The 16,477-nt window shown below is 41.4% G+C and overlaps 1 protein-coding gene across 5 annotated transcripts in view; it reads right to left on the bottom strand.

The window, feature by feature from the left end:
* The window catches only part of PCYT1A (phosphate cytidylyltransferase 1A, choline), a 40,035-nt gene extending 24,350 nt beyond the window's left edge, over nt 1–15,685 (bottom strand). The window contains exons 1-3 of one of the 5 annotated variants that reach the window (XM_075861805.1): nt 15,596–15,685; nt 13,226–13,471; nt 11,783–11,864 (exon numbers count right to left, since the gene is read on the bottom strand). The gene's annotated coding sequence lies outside the window, so the exon portion shown is untranslated. The remainder of the gene's footprint in view (nt 1–11,782; nt 11,865–13,225; nt 13,472–15,595) is intronic. The other 4 variants (XM_075861806.1, XM_075861803.1, XM_075861804.1 and 1 more) reach the window with 4 other exon arrangements.
* Between the last annotated feature and the right edge of the window lie 792 nt (nt 15,686–16,477).

Genomic DNA, 16,477 nt, shown 5'->3' with positions numbered 1-16,477 from the left:
CTGTGTGAACATGGCCTTAGGCTAACTATAAAGTTAAAATAGTTACACTCACATACACTATATGGACAAAAGTATCGGGACACACATCTTAATCATTGAATTCAGGTGTTTTATTCAGTCCCATTGCCACAGATGTATAAAATGCAGCACCTCGCCATGCAGTCTGTCCTTACAAACATTTGTAAAAGAATAGGTCGTTCTAAAGAGCTCATTGAATTCCAGCGTGGTACTGTAATATGATGCCACCTTGGCAAGCAATGTCTTCCCTCCTAGAACTTCCACATCAACTGTGAGTGGTATTATTGCAAAGTGAACGAACTTACGAACCACAGCAACTCAGCCACGAAATGGAAGACCACAAAGTTGCAGAGCGGGGTCGCCAGGTCCTGATGTGCATAGAGTATAAAAGGGTCTTTAAAAGCTCTGATATTGAGGGAATGGTGGTGTGGGGAGGTGCATGGCCTCGCTCACACGTCCTTGTTACGAACTACGCACCTTTACTTTTTATGATTTACAATATTCATATTGGGTCCAGCAAGTACGAGAAGTAAAATATTTCCCTTATTCTCCTCTTTTATTTGAATTAGATCAGAGATATATATTTTTTTAAATAAATGTGAATCAAATTCTCCTCACTTGGTTGTGTGAACCCGGCTCTACCGTGTCTTATTAGTGCGTCATTGACGGCTCCTAGACCAGGCCGGATATCATATCATATTTTTACATTATCAAAATGATGGGGAAAACCTTACCCTGCAAAGTTACATAAATAAAGGGACAGATAGAAAACATTTGGTTAGTCTGTATATGTGGTGGCATGTATGCAAATAAGCAAACGGTTACATGAAGTGACAGGAAGGTAGGCGGGAAAGGAAGAGAAGCAATAAAATGTAGATTTATCAGTAAAACAGATATTTACTGTAAAATTATTACAAGCAGGAAAAAGTGAACCTATATAAGATTCGTTTAGACCGAGGTTAACACATTTTGTTTCTTAGTCCATAACAACAAAGCAATTCCTGTCCATCGGCTCTAATGGGGCATATAGAGGTCATAGGGTCTTCTGATGGTTGCTCCAAATTATGGACATGTGTCATTTTCTAGTGCAAATTCCTGGTGCGCACGTATAACAGCTATGAGTTGGCGTGGTTGTGTCTAGTACGTTATATAATATATTATGTAGCGTGCCCCATTTTTTGATAAATATGGTGTTATTTTTCACAAAATGTCTACGTTTTCATGTGTCATTCTTACGACACTGCTGAGAAATGTGCTCGGGTAGGTCTCCTGGCAATACAGCTAAACCGCTTGAGAACAGTATGTAAACAGAAATCAAGTGCGCCACCCTGGTATTTAAATATATCTTCAGCAAAGGGCACGGTGATCATCTGGGATTGACTGGTATGTGCAGTGGGTGTCAGGCACCGAGTCCTGCTAGGAGGTGTCACATTGCAGACTGTTCTTATGATAACAAGTGCGACATTTGCTGAATAGCTCAAAACATTATGTTAAAAAAAAAAATTATGTTCAAGGGCGATTAAGTTAGCTTGCTGTCATTGAATAGAGAGTCTTGCTTATATTCAGAAAATGAAAAACTTGTACAGACCTAAAACTTCTCACAGCGGAGGATTAAATACAATTATATCCAGTTTAGGCAATTATACATAAGCTAAACAGCCAGGACTATAGAATAATAACTAATAAGGTTCATTAATATGTTGCGGTCAGAACCTCAACCGAAACCGCATGCGTTTTTACCGCGATTTGGTGCGCTTTTCAATGTGGTTGGGTTTTTATTGCAACCACATAGAAAAACGCATTCAATTGCGGTTAAAATGCATGCGGTTTTCGGATACGGTACTAACCACACCTCAACGGCAATGTGTGAAAGAGTGTTTTTTTATAAAGTGTCAATGGAAATGGTAAAAATCAGCTTGTAAAAGACTTCAAAAAGTGACGTCACTCCTGTTTTTACAAAGTGATTTTCAATTCAGTAGCCTAAAAAAACAACGCCTCGTATGAACTACACAGGTTACAGTCCTGACCAAACGTTTTGAGACTGACACAAACTTTGCTGCTTTATTGTTTTTAGATATTTTAGTCAGATGTTTCTATGGTTTACTGAAGAATAATTCTAAGCATTTCATAAGTTTTATCGACTTTTATCGACAAATACATCAAATTTATGCAAAGGCTCAATATTTACAGACTTCTGCGATTCGCCCTGGCATTCTGGATAGAATCCTGACTGATGGCAACCCATTCTCGCCTAATCAGTGCTTGGAGTTTATCACAATTTCAGTGTTTTTGTTTGTCCACCCGCTTTTGAGGATTGACCAGAGGTTCCCAATGGGATTGAGATCTGAAGCGTTTCTTGGCCACGGACCCAAAATTTCAATGAATTGTTCACCGAGCCACTTACTTATCACTTTTTCTTTGTGACACGGTGCTCCATCATGCTGGAAAAAGCATTGTTCATCGCTAAATTGCTCCTGGAGCGCTAGGAGAAGTCGCTCTTGGAGGATGTTTAGATACCATTCTTTATTCATGGAAGCGTTCTTCAAAATTGTGAGTGAGCCCACTCCCTTGGATGAAAAGCAACCATACGCATTAAGCCCTTTAAAAAAAAAAACGGGCAAAATTTACTCTCCTTGATTTGAGGTGGAGGCGTTTTTTTTCCCCACGAGCAAAAGAAAAATCTTGAGACCTTTTCCGAGTCAAAACCCCCATTGAAATCAATGGGAGACAGAAACAAACGCGTGCGGTTTTTCACTTTGTCTCTAAGAAAAAAAATGCCTTAAAAAAATCGCGCCATAAAACGCGTCTAAAATCGAGGCAAAAAACCGGAGCTGATTTTTCCAGGCAGAATTTTGTGTGAACAGGCCAGGCCCTTAAACATATTCGCCAGGAGTAACTCCAGGTGAATACACTGAATATGTGTTTTTAGACTTTGAATGTGAACAAGAATGTTTCTATTGACTGACAGCAACATATTATGTAAATGATAACTAGTTCAATTACAAAAAAGATTTTAAGCTCTGGGTAACCTTTTCATTTCTGTAAGTCAATATTCGACCGTTAAAGGTATGTTCACACAGCGCGGATAGGCTGTGTAAAAGTACACAGCGTATCTGCAGATGGCGGCCACAGAGAGTTCCGTCCGAAAAATCACACCAAATTGTGGTGCAGTTTGTCTGGAATGTCCGCTGCAGAAAACAGAAGCGGAAAAAAACAAACGCCCATACCTACCTGTGAAATCCTGCAGACTGGCCTCCCGGGATGACGCTCCATCCCATGTGACCGCTGCAGCCTGTAATTGTATGCAGTGATCACAGGAGATGAAACATAAGAATCACAATTATATTGTAAGTAGATTTAGCAGTAATGCATATTTATTTATATTTAGCGGCTTAGGTGGCATTAGTTTTCGCAGTGTGCTGTCGCCATTTTCTTGTGTCCTGTATAAATTTGCAGGCGTTCTTGCACCTGTATACACGTTTTGTTTCATTTTGCTGGCATGTGCTGATCAAACTTTTGTGTTTCTTATGTATTGCATATACGTGGGGTTAGTGACTGCCTCCATTTTTTGATCTTGCACTCCTCCCATTTTGCCCGGGGTGATTTTAATTACATTAATGCGGGCTCCTACGATCCCCAAGCATAGGTAGGCTTAGTCCCAGTTCTGAGTGTATGTGCAGCGTAGGTTCCCACCTTATAGAGGTCGCCTTGTCGTGGCAGGTTGGTTCACACAATTTGATCAAAATGTGCGCTTAAAACCTCACTATTGTAAGTAGATACAGCAGTAACGCATATTTTTATTTAGTGGCTTAGGTGGCATTAGTGTGCTGTCGCCATTTCCTTGTGTGCTACAGGAGTTAAAACGTCATCCCAGGCCGGCTGGGACGAAGAAGCACAGAATTCTGGGTAAGTATAAGATTTTATTATTTTCACCTGAGTTGCAATTTTTGCCAAAAACAGCAACATCTGCGATTTGTTGCGGGTTTTACCTCCTCAATTCAATACGGAAAATCTGCAACAAAAAAGCAGCGATTACGCTGCGGACCAAAAAAATGCACCGCAGGTCAATTTCTGAGTGGTTCTGAGTGGTTATTACGCTTACCACTTACGCTCCGTGTGGATGAGAGATGTTCAAATCTCATGCACTCTGCTGCGGATTTTCCACAACAAAATATGTTGCAGAAAATCCGCAGCATTTACGCTACGTGTGAACTTTCCCTTTATAGAGCCTTGAAACATGACAGGCAGCACTGTTTCGGAGTTGGTACTCCATGCCAGTACAGAACAGGGTTCTGGTTGACTATGTGAGAGGTCTTTTCTGAGGCAGTACACATGATATCTCCCACAGCCAACACGAACCCTACTCCGTACTGATGAGAAGCAACAACCTCGAAACAGTTCTGTCTATAGATGGGTGTCTCGGGTTTCTGTCATAACCTGAATCACGTATCAAAGCTCTAAAAGGGTCAGACATTGATTCACAGGGTAAATGTCTATAGGAGGCACTAGAGAGACAGTTTTCTTCCTTCTGGAGATATTGTGTATCAAAATGTTCCGTACATAAATTAATGACTTGTTAGTGGTGTGATGGCAAAAGAAAATTAAAAAAATAATGTGTAGCAAACACTGCTTCTATGCTTGCAGTGTAATAAATAAGCACAGGGAACTCACAACCCAGTGCTACAAAAAAATAAATAAAATAATCACTAATGGTTAATAACAGACAGAATTGACACAAAATAGGGCGGGTGGTGGTTGACACCTACATGGGAAAATGCATGTCACATAAGTAACCTGTGAACTAATAAGTCTAGTACACATGAGACATTGTATAACACAGGGTGTATTCACATTACCCAATTTATGTGCAAATACGGCCATTAACAAGAGAAAAAAAAAAGGGTGCATTATACAAAAGCCCTAGGCTAGTGCCACACGGTGACTCTGGCCGCGACATGGGTTACAAGGCCAAAGATCTCTGTTTTTGCTGCCATCATTGCAGTTAATGAAAGGGAATGTGGTCGCTTTGCGACAAGTTGCATGCACCGTGACACCACAGTCCCAAGAAATTCAAACCCACTGGACTTCTTGTGTCTGTGGTGTCACAGTCACTGCAACTTGCGGGTGACCACAATCACTATCATTAACTGCAATGCTGGCAGCGGGACACAGCAATCTTTGGCCGGGCGACCTGTGTCGTGGTCAAAGTCGCCGTGTAGCCCTTGCCTTTCAAACAAGCAAATATTACAAAAATGAAACTGGTTTCGAAGGTGAAGTAAGGCTGTTCACACTAGTTTTGGCTTCCATTTTAAAGGATCCATGATGCATATGATAGATCTGCTTTTATCTGATGCAAACAGATCCCATTGGCTTATAATGGGTCAAACAGGAGGCTACAGCATTCTGCCTGTCAGGAAAACAGTCCTTACGGAAGAGAACAATTACACCAATATGAATAGAGGGGTCTACTTTGCCTCTTCTATTTAACCCCTTCCCGACATTTGACGTAAATGTACGTCATGGAAAGCATTGACTTCCCGCAAAATGCCGTATATTTACGTCAAATGTTTGGCACCGGCTCAGAAGCTGAGTCGGTGCCATCATCGTCGGATCTCAGCTGTATCTTACAGCTGACATCCGACTGTAACGGCGGGGACCGAAATTAGCTTCGATCCCCGCCATTAACCCCTTAAGTGCAGCGCTCAAACGCGATCGCTGCACTTAAGGTGTTTGCAGCTCATCGGAGCCCCAGCAATGAAATTGCCGGGGTTCCGGTGGCTGCAATGGCAACCGGAGGCCTAATACTGGCCTCCCGGTCTGCCTAGCACCGAAGCCGGTCAAGATCCGCCCGGAAGCGGAGCCTGATCGGCTTCCGTAGCTGCCGGCAAGATGGCGCCGGGTGAGGAGCTGATCCGGCGTCATCAGCGGTGGAAGTCAGCTGTACTGTACAGCTGACATCCACCTGTAACGGCAGGAACCGGAGCTAGCTCCGATCCCTGCCATTAACCCCTTCGATGCAGCAATCGAAAGCGATTGCTGCATCGTAGCGGTTACTAGCAGATCGCCAGCCCTGAGAGGCAATCGGGACTGGCGACTGCTGTTATGGCAACAGGAGACACAATGGTCTCCTGCTCTGCCATTACGGAAGCCGATTTAGGCCCCGCCGGGAGGCGAAGCCTAATCGGCTTGCTGTCAGTGAATGACTGACAGATCTAATACTGTAGTGCAATGTATTAGAAAAAAAAAAATCTGACCGTTGGACCTTCAAGTCCCCTAGTGGGACTTGAAGAAAAGTGTACAAAAAAGTATAAAAAAGTGTAAAAAAAAGTGAAAAAAATTAAAGTTTGAAAACAATAAAAGTTTCAAGTAATCAAATAAAACACAATCCCCCTTTTACTCTTATCAAGTCCTTTATTATTGAAAAATAATAATAAACCATATGTATTTGGTATCGCCACGACCGTAACGACCTGAGGTATCAAAATATTATATTATTTATTGCACGCGGTGAACAGTGTAAAAAAAAAACGTAAAAAACTTTACCAGAGTTTCTGTTTTTTGGTCACTTTGCCCTACAAATATTAGAATAAAAAGTGATCAAAAAGTCGCACGTATCCAAAAATGGTACCTATAAAAACTATAGCTCGTCCCGCAAAAAACAAGCCCTCTTACACCTCCGTCGACAAAAAAATTAAAAAGTTATGGTTCTCACAACTTGGCGATAGAAAAAATACATTCTTTTTACAAAAGTAATTTTGTTGTGCAAAAAGTTGTAAAACATAAAAAAGTTCTATAAATTAGGTATCGCCAGAATCTGACTGACCCACAGAATAAAGTTAACATGTAATTTATAACGCATGGTGAACGCTGTATAAAAAAAAACGAAAAAAGCTGTGCCAGAATTGCGTTTTTTTGTTTACCTGGCATCCCAAAAAATAGGATAAAAGGTGATCAAAAAGTCACATGTACCCCAAAATGGTACCAACAACAACTACAGCTCGTCCCGCAACAAACCAGCCCTCATACCGCTACGTCTATGAAAAATAAAATTAGTTATGGCTCCAATAAGTCAGAAAATAAAAAAATATGCAGTTGTGCCCGAGGGGAACATTTCTTCTGTTTCAAGAGGCGATTTATCAAGGACCTAAAATTAGGGAACCAGGAAGGGCCCAAACATATCCGCTGGAAGCGACGGTGCCCGTATTATACCAGGACAACACTTTCCCAGCAAAATTCCCCAAACTACAAAAGGTGCGGAGTGTGGACCAAAAGGGGGATAAGAAATGACACCATTTATCAGTGCGACACTGGCCTGTGCGGAAAGGATTGCTTCACAGCATAACACACATCTATGGATTTTTTATACCACCTGACTATGCCCCTTATATACTCCGCCCCGCTTACATGTACCCCCACATTATAAAACACCAGCAATACTCAAACAAATATAGTACCAAGCAAAATCCGCTCTCCAAAAGCCAAATGGTGCTCCCTCGGCTCTGAACCCTACAACGTCCCCAAACAGCAGTTTCCTTCAACATATATGGCATCGTCATACCCGGGAGAACCCTTTTAACAATTTTTGGGTGTGTCTCCAGCGTCATAAGCTGGGCATGACATATTTGCCACTGAATGGCATATCTAGGGAAAAATATAAATTTTTAATTTGCACCATCCGCAGCGCATTCATTTATGGAAAAGACCTGTGGGGTGAAAATGCTCACTACACCCCTTAATAAATGCCTTGAGGGGTGCAGTTTCCATAATGGGGGTCACTTATCAGGGGTTTCTTTATATTATTTCACATCTGAGCCTCTGCAGTTGTGAACCAATACTTTGTAAATCGCCAAATTAGGCCTCCAATCCGCATGGTACTCTTCACTTCTGAGCCCTGTCATATGTCCAGACAAAAGATTAGGGCCACATGTAGGGTGTTTCTAAAACCAGGAAACACCGCATAATAATTAGAGAGCTGCCTTGTTATGGTGGCACAAGCCGGGCACCACATATTGGCATATCTATGGAAAAAAATCCCATTTTCACTCTGCAACATCGAGTGAACACTAATTTCTACAAAACACCTGCAGGGTTAAAATGCTTACTACACCCCTTGGTAAATGCATTGAGAGGTGTAGTTTCCAAAATGGGGTCACTTCTGGGGGGTTTCCACTGTTTTGGGCCCACAGGCGCCCAGAAACCAATCCAGCAACATCTGCACTCCAAATGGCGGTCCTTTCCTTCTGAGCCCTGCCGTTTGCCCAAACAGCAGTTTATGACCACATATGGGGTATTGCCGTACTCGGGAGAAATTGCTTTACAAATGTTGGGTTCTTTTTTTCCTTTATTTGTTGAGAAAATGAAAAAATTTGCGCTTAAAGCTACGTCTTATTGAAGAAAAAGGACTGTTTTTATTTTCACTGCCTAATTCTAATAAATTCTATGAAACATCTGTGGGGTCAAAATGCTTACTACACCCCTAGATGAATTCCTCAAGAGGTGTAGTTTCCTAAATGGAGTCCCTTTTTGGGCGTTTTCATTGTTTTGTCCCCTCAGGGGCTATGCAAATGTGACCTGGCCTCCGCAAATCATTCCTGCTAAATGTGATCTCAAAAAGCCAAATAGTGCTCTTTCCCTTCTAAGCCCTGCCGTGTGTCCAAACAGCCGTTTATTACCACATGTGGGGTATTGTTTTACTTGGGAGAAATTGCTTTACAAATTTTGTGGTGCTTTTTCTCCTTCAGTCCTTCTGGAAATGAGAAAAAATTAGCTAAACCTAGATTTTTTTTTTGAAAAAATGTAGATTATTATTTTCAGGGCCTACTTCCAATAATTTCTGCAAAAAAACTGTGGGGTCAAATCGCTCACTATACCCCTAGATAATTTCCTCAATGGGTGTAGTCTCCAAAATGGGGTCACTTGTGGGGGGTTTCCACTGTTTTGTCCCCTCAGGGGCTTTGTAAATGTGACATGGCCTCCGCAAACCATTCCTGCTAAATGTGAACTCCAAAAGCCAAATAGCGCTCTTTTCCTTCTCAGCCACGCCGTGTCTCCAAACAACCGTTTATTACCACATGTGAGGTATTGTTTTACTCGGGAGAAATTGCTTTACAAATTTTGCGGTGCTTTTAATCCTTTAGTCCTTGTGGAAATGAGGGAAAAAAAAGCTAAACCTACATTTTCTTTGAAGAAATGTTGATTTTAATTTTCACGGCCTACTTCCAATAATTTCTGTAAAAAACCTATGCGGTCAAAATGCTCACTACACCCCTAGATCATTTCCTTGAGGTGTCTAGTTTCCCAGATGGGGTCACTTTTGGGGGATTTTTACTGTTTTGTCACTGCAAGAGCCCTTCAAACCTGACATGGTGCCTAAAATATATTCTAACAAAAATAAGGCCCCAAAATCCACTAGGTGTTCCTTTGCTTCTGAGGCCGGTGCTTCAGTCCAGTAGCACGCTACGGCCACATGTGGGATATTTCCTAAAACTGCAGAAACTGGGCAACAAATATTGAGTTGCATTTCTCTGGTAAAACCTTCTGTGTTATAAAAAAAATTGTATTAAAAATTTATTTCTGCAGAAAAATATGAAATTTGTAAATTTCACCTCTACTTTGCTTTAATTCCTGTGAAATGTGTAAAGGGTTAAGACATTTTCTAAATGCTGTTTTGAATACTTTGAGGGGTGAAGTTTTTAAAATGGGGTGACTTTTTGGGGGTTTCTAATATATAAGGCCCTCAAAACCACTTCACAACTGAACTGGCCCCTGTAAAAATGGCCTTTTGAAATTTTCTTGAAAATGTGAGAAATTGCTGCTAAAGTTCTAAGCCTTGTGAGGTCATAGAAAAATAAAAGGACGTTCAAACAACGATGCCAATCTAAAGTAGACATATGGGTGATGTTAATTAGCAACAATTTTGTGTGGTATAACTGTCTGTCTTACAAGCAGATACATTTAAATTTAGAAAAATGCTAATTTTTGCAATTTTTCGCTAATTTTTGGTGTTTTTCACAATTAAATACTGAACATCTTAGAGCATCTATTAGAGATGCAATACTTTAAGGGATATTTGTTAATGACAAACTGCTAAAAGACACAAAGGACACTCGGGTAGCTATATTAATATTGTACGACTGGTGATCCTTCTCATCCCTAGTGCAGCGTAGGGATGCACGATGCATCGGAACTTCGATACTGTTTCGATACTGTGCATCCCCAAACGGTTCGATACCGTTGCTTCAAGTATTTCGATACTAAGCTGTGCGGCCGCACAGCTCAGTATAGTAACACATGAATGTATGAGAGCGGGGCTGTGGCTGTGTATTACAGCCATTGCCCCGCTCCTGAGTCATGACAAGTGCGCGCGTCAGGATGATGTGATGCGGCCAGCTCTGCACTAATGAGCAGCGGCACTGAAGACAGAACAGGGCGGCCGCACAAAACACCCCCATGTTCTGTCTTAGGTGCCTGCGCCGCCGCTCATTAGTGCAGCGCCGGCCGCATTACATCAAGCTGACCGCGCGCGCACCTAATGTCAGGAGCGGGCAATGTCTGTATTACAGGTCCGCAGCCCCACTCTACAATGGCGGAGATCAGAGAAACCTCATCTCCACCGCTATTCCCCTGAATGCTGCGATCAAAGCGGACTGCAGCATTCAAGAGAAAATGAGAAGGGATGCCCCTGGATCGAGTCACAGGGAATTCCTGTGACGCGATCGAGGGCCATACCATATATGGGCAGACAGCCCAGGGTCCATTGAAGGAACCCAGGGCTGTCTTACCATATTTCCTGTTGTTAGGGCATACTTAGGTATGTCTTAACAACTGCCTGTGTACTATCAGTACACAGGCTAATGTACTGGCATATATCTGATATATGCCAGTATATTAAAGTTTAAAAATAAAGTAAAAACATAAATTTTAAGAAATAGACATACGCCTTTTTTTTACGATAAACATTAAAATAAGTCTCAATACATAAAACACACATATTCGGTATTGGTGCGGCCGTAATAACCTGCACAACAATTTTTTTGCGTCATTTATGATGTGTACGCTGTAAAAAAAAACAACACTTTCACTTATTAATGTGAGGCACGAGGTGTGATGAATTTAACCTCCATGTGCCTCACATTAATAGTAATTAACCCCATCATGTACCTTACACATTAACCCATTATGACTGAGAAACATGATGGGGTTAATTACTATTAATGTGAGGAACGTGGAGGTTAAATTCATCATCACACCACGCGCCTCACGTCAGAAAATGGAAGAACTTTTTTTTTTTATTACTGTTGGCAAAGTATCGAATTGGTATTGAAATCGCAATACTAAACGAAGTATCGGTATCAAAGTCCAAATTCTGGTATGGTGACATCCCTAGTGCAGCGTGTGGCAGAATCAGCATGTAGGCTAAAGACAATGTTAATAGGCAAGTTATTCTCAGCCCAACTCCGAACCCACGTTTCCAGAAAAATTCATGTGACCGACAAAGTGCCCTGGGTCTTCATAAATATGCCACTCGGCCCGAATCCCATATTTTCTAGTGTATTTACGACAGAAAACTGGCATAAATACATTGATAAATCTACCCCGTATTGTCAAGCTGTGTACACATTTAGAGTATTGTATTTAATGACGTCACTAAAGTTAACAATGAAAGTACAGCAGACCTTATTCTAAACTATAGACTATGTTATGCCTATGGGCCGTGCCCCATTTACAGACATAAATGGCAGTCACAAATAGAAGAATGGAATACCTGTTATTTTATTCCAAGCTGTCTGGATTTCACAATCCTCGGATAGACAAGGGTGGAACAGGAAAAGAAGAAACCAAATTGACTAGGAAAGTATTATGCGAAAAAAAAAAAAAATAAGAGAAAGTTACTCCCTTTAGCCACCAAAATCTTCCGTGTTAAATGGAAACCACTGACAAGCTCACCGATGAATCTCAGCCAATGTAAAGGTTTACATATCTACTACTGTATAATGCCAGACCCTACAATATTAAACATGTATGATCTTCCATGATGTGATCTGCACATACTTGTTTCCAAACCCATGACGTGAATGAATTGAAGGAATTAGGAGAGGAATGTGAAGATTAAGTTGAAGATCTGCTCGCTCCTGTCAGCAGGTCAAAGTCTCAGATTTCAGTCTATATATAACCTTGCCTAATAATCCGGGTTACCAGGTTGCTCAGTCATGAATGACCCAATCTATGACAAACTCATCGCAGCTATCTAATCAAGTATAGACTGTCATATATTAAACATAGCACCTGCCAAAAGAAATCCTCCATGTGTTGAGGGTATATATATATATATATATATATATATATATATATATATATATATATATATAGCTCATGTATAATGCTTTATATTAGGGTTTTGCAAAAAAGACAACCCTTTTAAAGTAAAGTTTAAAGCCACTTTAAATATTAAAGGGGTTTCACGCGATTCGGGTGGATGTCTGAACACCCCTTAACTGTGCCCATATTAGAATGACAATAATATACCAAACATACTTCCAGTTTGAACACCGTCAAGGCCCACTACTACCACTGTGATTGGCTTCCATGGTCATGTGTCAATGGATGACACATCCCACCCTGGCATTGTAAACATAAGCTGGCATAGTGGGCCACACAGGTAATGGGCAGCATTTTCAAAACAGCAAGTATTTTTAGAAGTATATTCATTTGAAATAAATAACATAATATTATAATAAACTATTTCTAAATATAATGTTATCATTGGAATCACTCCCTTAACATGCAATACCATTCCAGTAACAGCAGGATATTTTAAACCCACCACCTTCGCCCTACAGATGATCAGTATACAGCAGTCTGCATTCTGCAAATAAAGTGCTCACAAATGTCATAAGGTAGTCTGTAGATTAGGACAACCTCTATGTGCACTATTTTCACAGAATGGCCCCTCTGTTCTGCTGAAAAAGTCACTTAAAATTGAGATTCCCTGCAGGACTATTACCATTGTATGTAAAGGAAGACATTCCTATAATGACATCATATAATTGAACTGCTCATAAACCAATTTCCAGAATTCAATATTTAAACTATAAACTTGAATATATTGATAAAGAATTGATAAAAACAGTGTGAAAGTCCTGGAACTTTTTAAGGCAACATCCTAAATAATCATGATACTTCATGGCTCACACGTGATACTACTCACCTTACAGATAATCTTGTACTATAGGTTATTGCTCTTCTACAGACTCATTGCAATTTGTCCCCGTTACAGTTATTTCACGCACTAGATTATGTTCCAGCATAGAAGGGATCAAGATGTTGACCACATGGAGTAAAGCACAGGAAGAGTCCCGGATCGCTGTGAAGTCCTCATTTGCTGCTCTAATACCTGCTTATGTATAAGTGACACCATCTGCACTTTGTCCAGGTCATTCCAAAAGATAAACTGCTGACAAGTTTAAAGGTCAAAATGAAAGTCAATGATGTGACTGAAGCACAAGATCTAAGCACTTGCACATTTTCCATGCTATATATTGTGCTCATATTGGTTCAATAAAATAGTCCTTGTTTTCAGTAAAGACGTTTCCATACATGCAGACTACCCCCTTCAATTTGGTACTTTTGTCATAAATGTTACATTTGGGAAAACTTTACAAACATTTATATACCAAATTCGACCCATGGATCCGTGGCAGAAATCCAAGGTTTATATCAGATTTTTGCCATCGATTGGCATTTTATTTTGCAGCAGGGCCACACGCGGATTAGCCCCATTCATGGGGCTAATCCTCGTGTGTGGAAATCTGCGTCAATAAGTGACATTCAACTGATTGATGCAGATTTTAAATTCGCCCCGTCTGCATCCAATTCCTACTCAAAACAATGTGAGACAGATTTCATGCGGATACCGGTGTAGAATCTGCATGAAATCCTGACAGCGGGGGCTGGCCTAAAAATACCCAATACTTGCCTAACCGAGCGCTGAAATCTCAAAAGTAAAAATCTCCACCTCTGCTAAAAAAAAAATTTAAAAATGTTTTTGTGGAATGCCCTATTTATAAAGCCAAATTGAATGTGTCAAAAGTGAGCGCGGATTCAGAGTTGCAACAGGCCCGACACATTTCTGAACATTTGTCCACTATTTTTCTACCTTTTAGCCTAAGCAAGAGTCACCTAACATTGGAGAGGGACTGGGGCATTGTTTGCAGGGTGCAGAAGTATTAATAGATCTCCCTCTTTGTGCCGAAGTTCAGTAAAAGAGGAAAAAGTGAACAGTGGCAATGTCTTAAATAAAGGTGCCTCATTTACATGTGATACAACGATGTGCCTCAGGGTATATTCACACGGCAGATTTGTTGCAAAAGTTCCCGCAACAGAAAATCAGTTCCATTCCTTTGAATAGGGTTGTTTTAGCAGAATATACATGGATTTCTGCAAGCCCCATTCAGATGAATACAACAATTGCATCCATTTCCGCAACAAATCTGCAGCGTGTGAATATCCCCTAAAACTACATGACGTGCTCAGTATTGGATTTATTCTCGATTGTAATTCTGGTCAAACACATGCTAGCCATTCAAATGAAGGGCCAGGTCCAACAGAGCAGGAAATGCTCAAAGAGGGGGGGTCCTAAGTGGGGGATAGGGCGTAAAACAACCCTTTAAGAAAGGCAAGCAGCAGGAAATGACAAGGACTGCAGACACATTATCAGGGAAATGACTGACTCATCCCCTATACTTGCACAAGAAATGATTCCAATATGAAGTACGTGCAATTTCCTAATACAATATTAGTGTCATGAAGGGGAGAACACACTGCGATTTCTCTCTGCTCCTAGAATAACTACTCTTTAGGTTACTAGTCATAGGAAACCATTCATTTAAAGAGAAGATGACTTGGCAGGTCAGCTGTTATATGATGCAATGGATAAACCTCAGCCATAGGAGAACCACTAGGGACAAGGGTCCTATGCTTCATTCCTTATCTTTAAAGAGACTAAAAGGAGTAGACGTGTCAGGGCAAAGGCCCATCTATAACCTGCACACAGGCTGATCAGACCATTGATCATATGAGATTTTACACATTATAACCCCCTCCCCCCCCCCCCACCCCTCCATACTTTATTATCAGGAGCTGTCAGTCACACACAGTGGGGTCTTCCCTGCCATCACCTTGTTGTGCTACGATCATAGTAATAACAGTGATCCATTTGATCAGATCCGATCAACATACAATCATTTTGTCCATTCACACAGACCATCATTACAACCGATCATATTGTTATGTGTGTGGTCCCTACCTGAAACCGATCTGGCAGTTCAGACAGGGTACGATGACATCTGTTCACTATGACCATTCTATAAATCAGTGCATACATCTAATGTAATCCCTCATTTACAGATGACAGATCATCCTATACAACGTGTAATATGTACATAGATACGGGTTACTATGTACGCCAGCAACTACTTTCCGGGCTGCAAAAGTCCATACAAAACGCTACCTGTGAAGTCGATCCCTTTGTCTACAGCACTTAAAGTTCGTAAGACGCAGAGCCCCTGCCCAAGCTTACCTCCCGGTGTCTCCGTGTCCAGTTTCCGGGCGGGGCTACTTAGTGTCATAGTCTGACAGCACCGTCCGGAAGTACAGCTCATAGCCAGCAATACAGCAGAGTAACTAAGTAAACAGCCCGCCCGGAACTAGAGCGCGCGCTATAGAGTTCCGCCACTGCAGTCTCTGGATGAGACACACTACAGTTTTTTCCGCAGCTTATTTACATACTTTAATGTTTGCAAAATATGATATAATGGAACAAAGTTAAGATTACATAACAGAATAATAAAAGTTGTACAATAGCTCTGTGCCCCAAAAAAAGTAGAATGCTAAGATGGGGACCTAGTAGAATGCGTTTCTTCAGCAATACGCGCAGCAAAAACACACTATTTGCTGTGGATTTCTGTAACCGATTTACCTGCGGGTTTCAAAATTCCACTGTTGCAGAATTTTTTTTAGTGTCTCCTCTCTGTGGGAACATACCGTAACCTCTCTTGTACACAACCGAGTTCGGTCCGAGTGTTGGCTGGAATTCCCCGCCCCTGACCGCGGTACAGGTGAGTGGGACTCCTGTGATCATAGACGTTCTATGAGGCTAGTAGTCTCTGCCTCCCCGTGGAACTGCTGTACTGTATCATTTTGTCCAGTACGAAACAGCAGTTCCGTGAGAAGGCAGAGACTCCTAGCCTCATAAATGTCTACGATGCCAGGAGTCCCACTCACATGTACCGCGGTCGGGCCCAGGAAATCCAGTCGTGAACTCACTCGCGTTCAAGAGGTGCTATGTTCACACGGGGTCTTTTGCCGAGTTTTTTGACGCGGAAACCGCGTCGCAAAACTCGGCAGAAACGGCCCGAGAACGCCTCCCATTGATTTCAATGGGAGGCGTCGGCGTCTTTTT

The sequence above is a fragment of the Rhinoderma darwinii genome, chromosome 4 (genome assembly GCF_050947455.1).
Source record: "Rhinoderma darwinii isolate aRhiDar2 chromosome 4, aRhiDar2.hap1, whole genome shotgun sequence".
NCBI lineage: Eukaryota > Metazoa > Chordata > Amphibia > Anura > Rhinodermatidae > Rhinoderma > Rhinoderma darwinii.
Note: the sequence above shows the minus strand (reverse complement) of the source record. Positions and strands in the feature narration are given on the sequence as shown.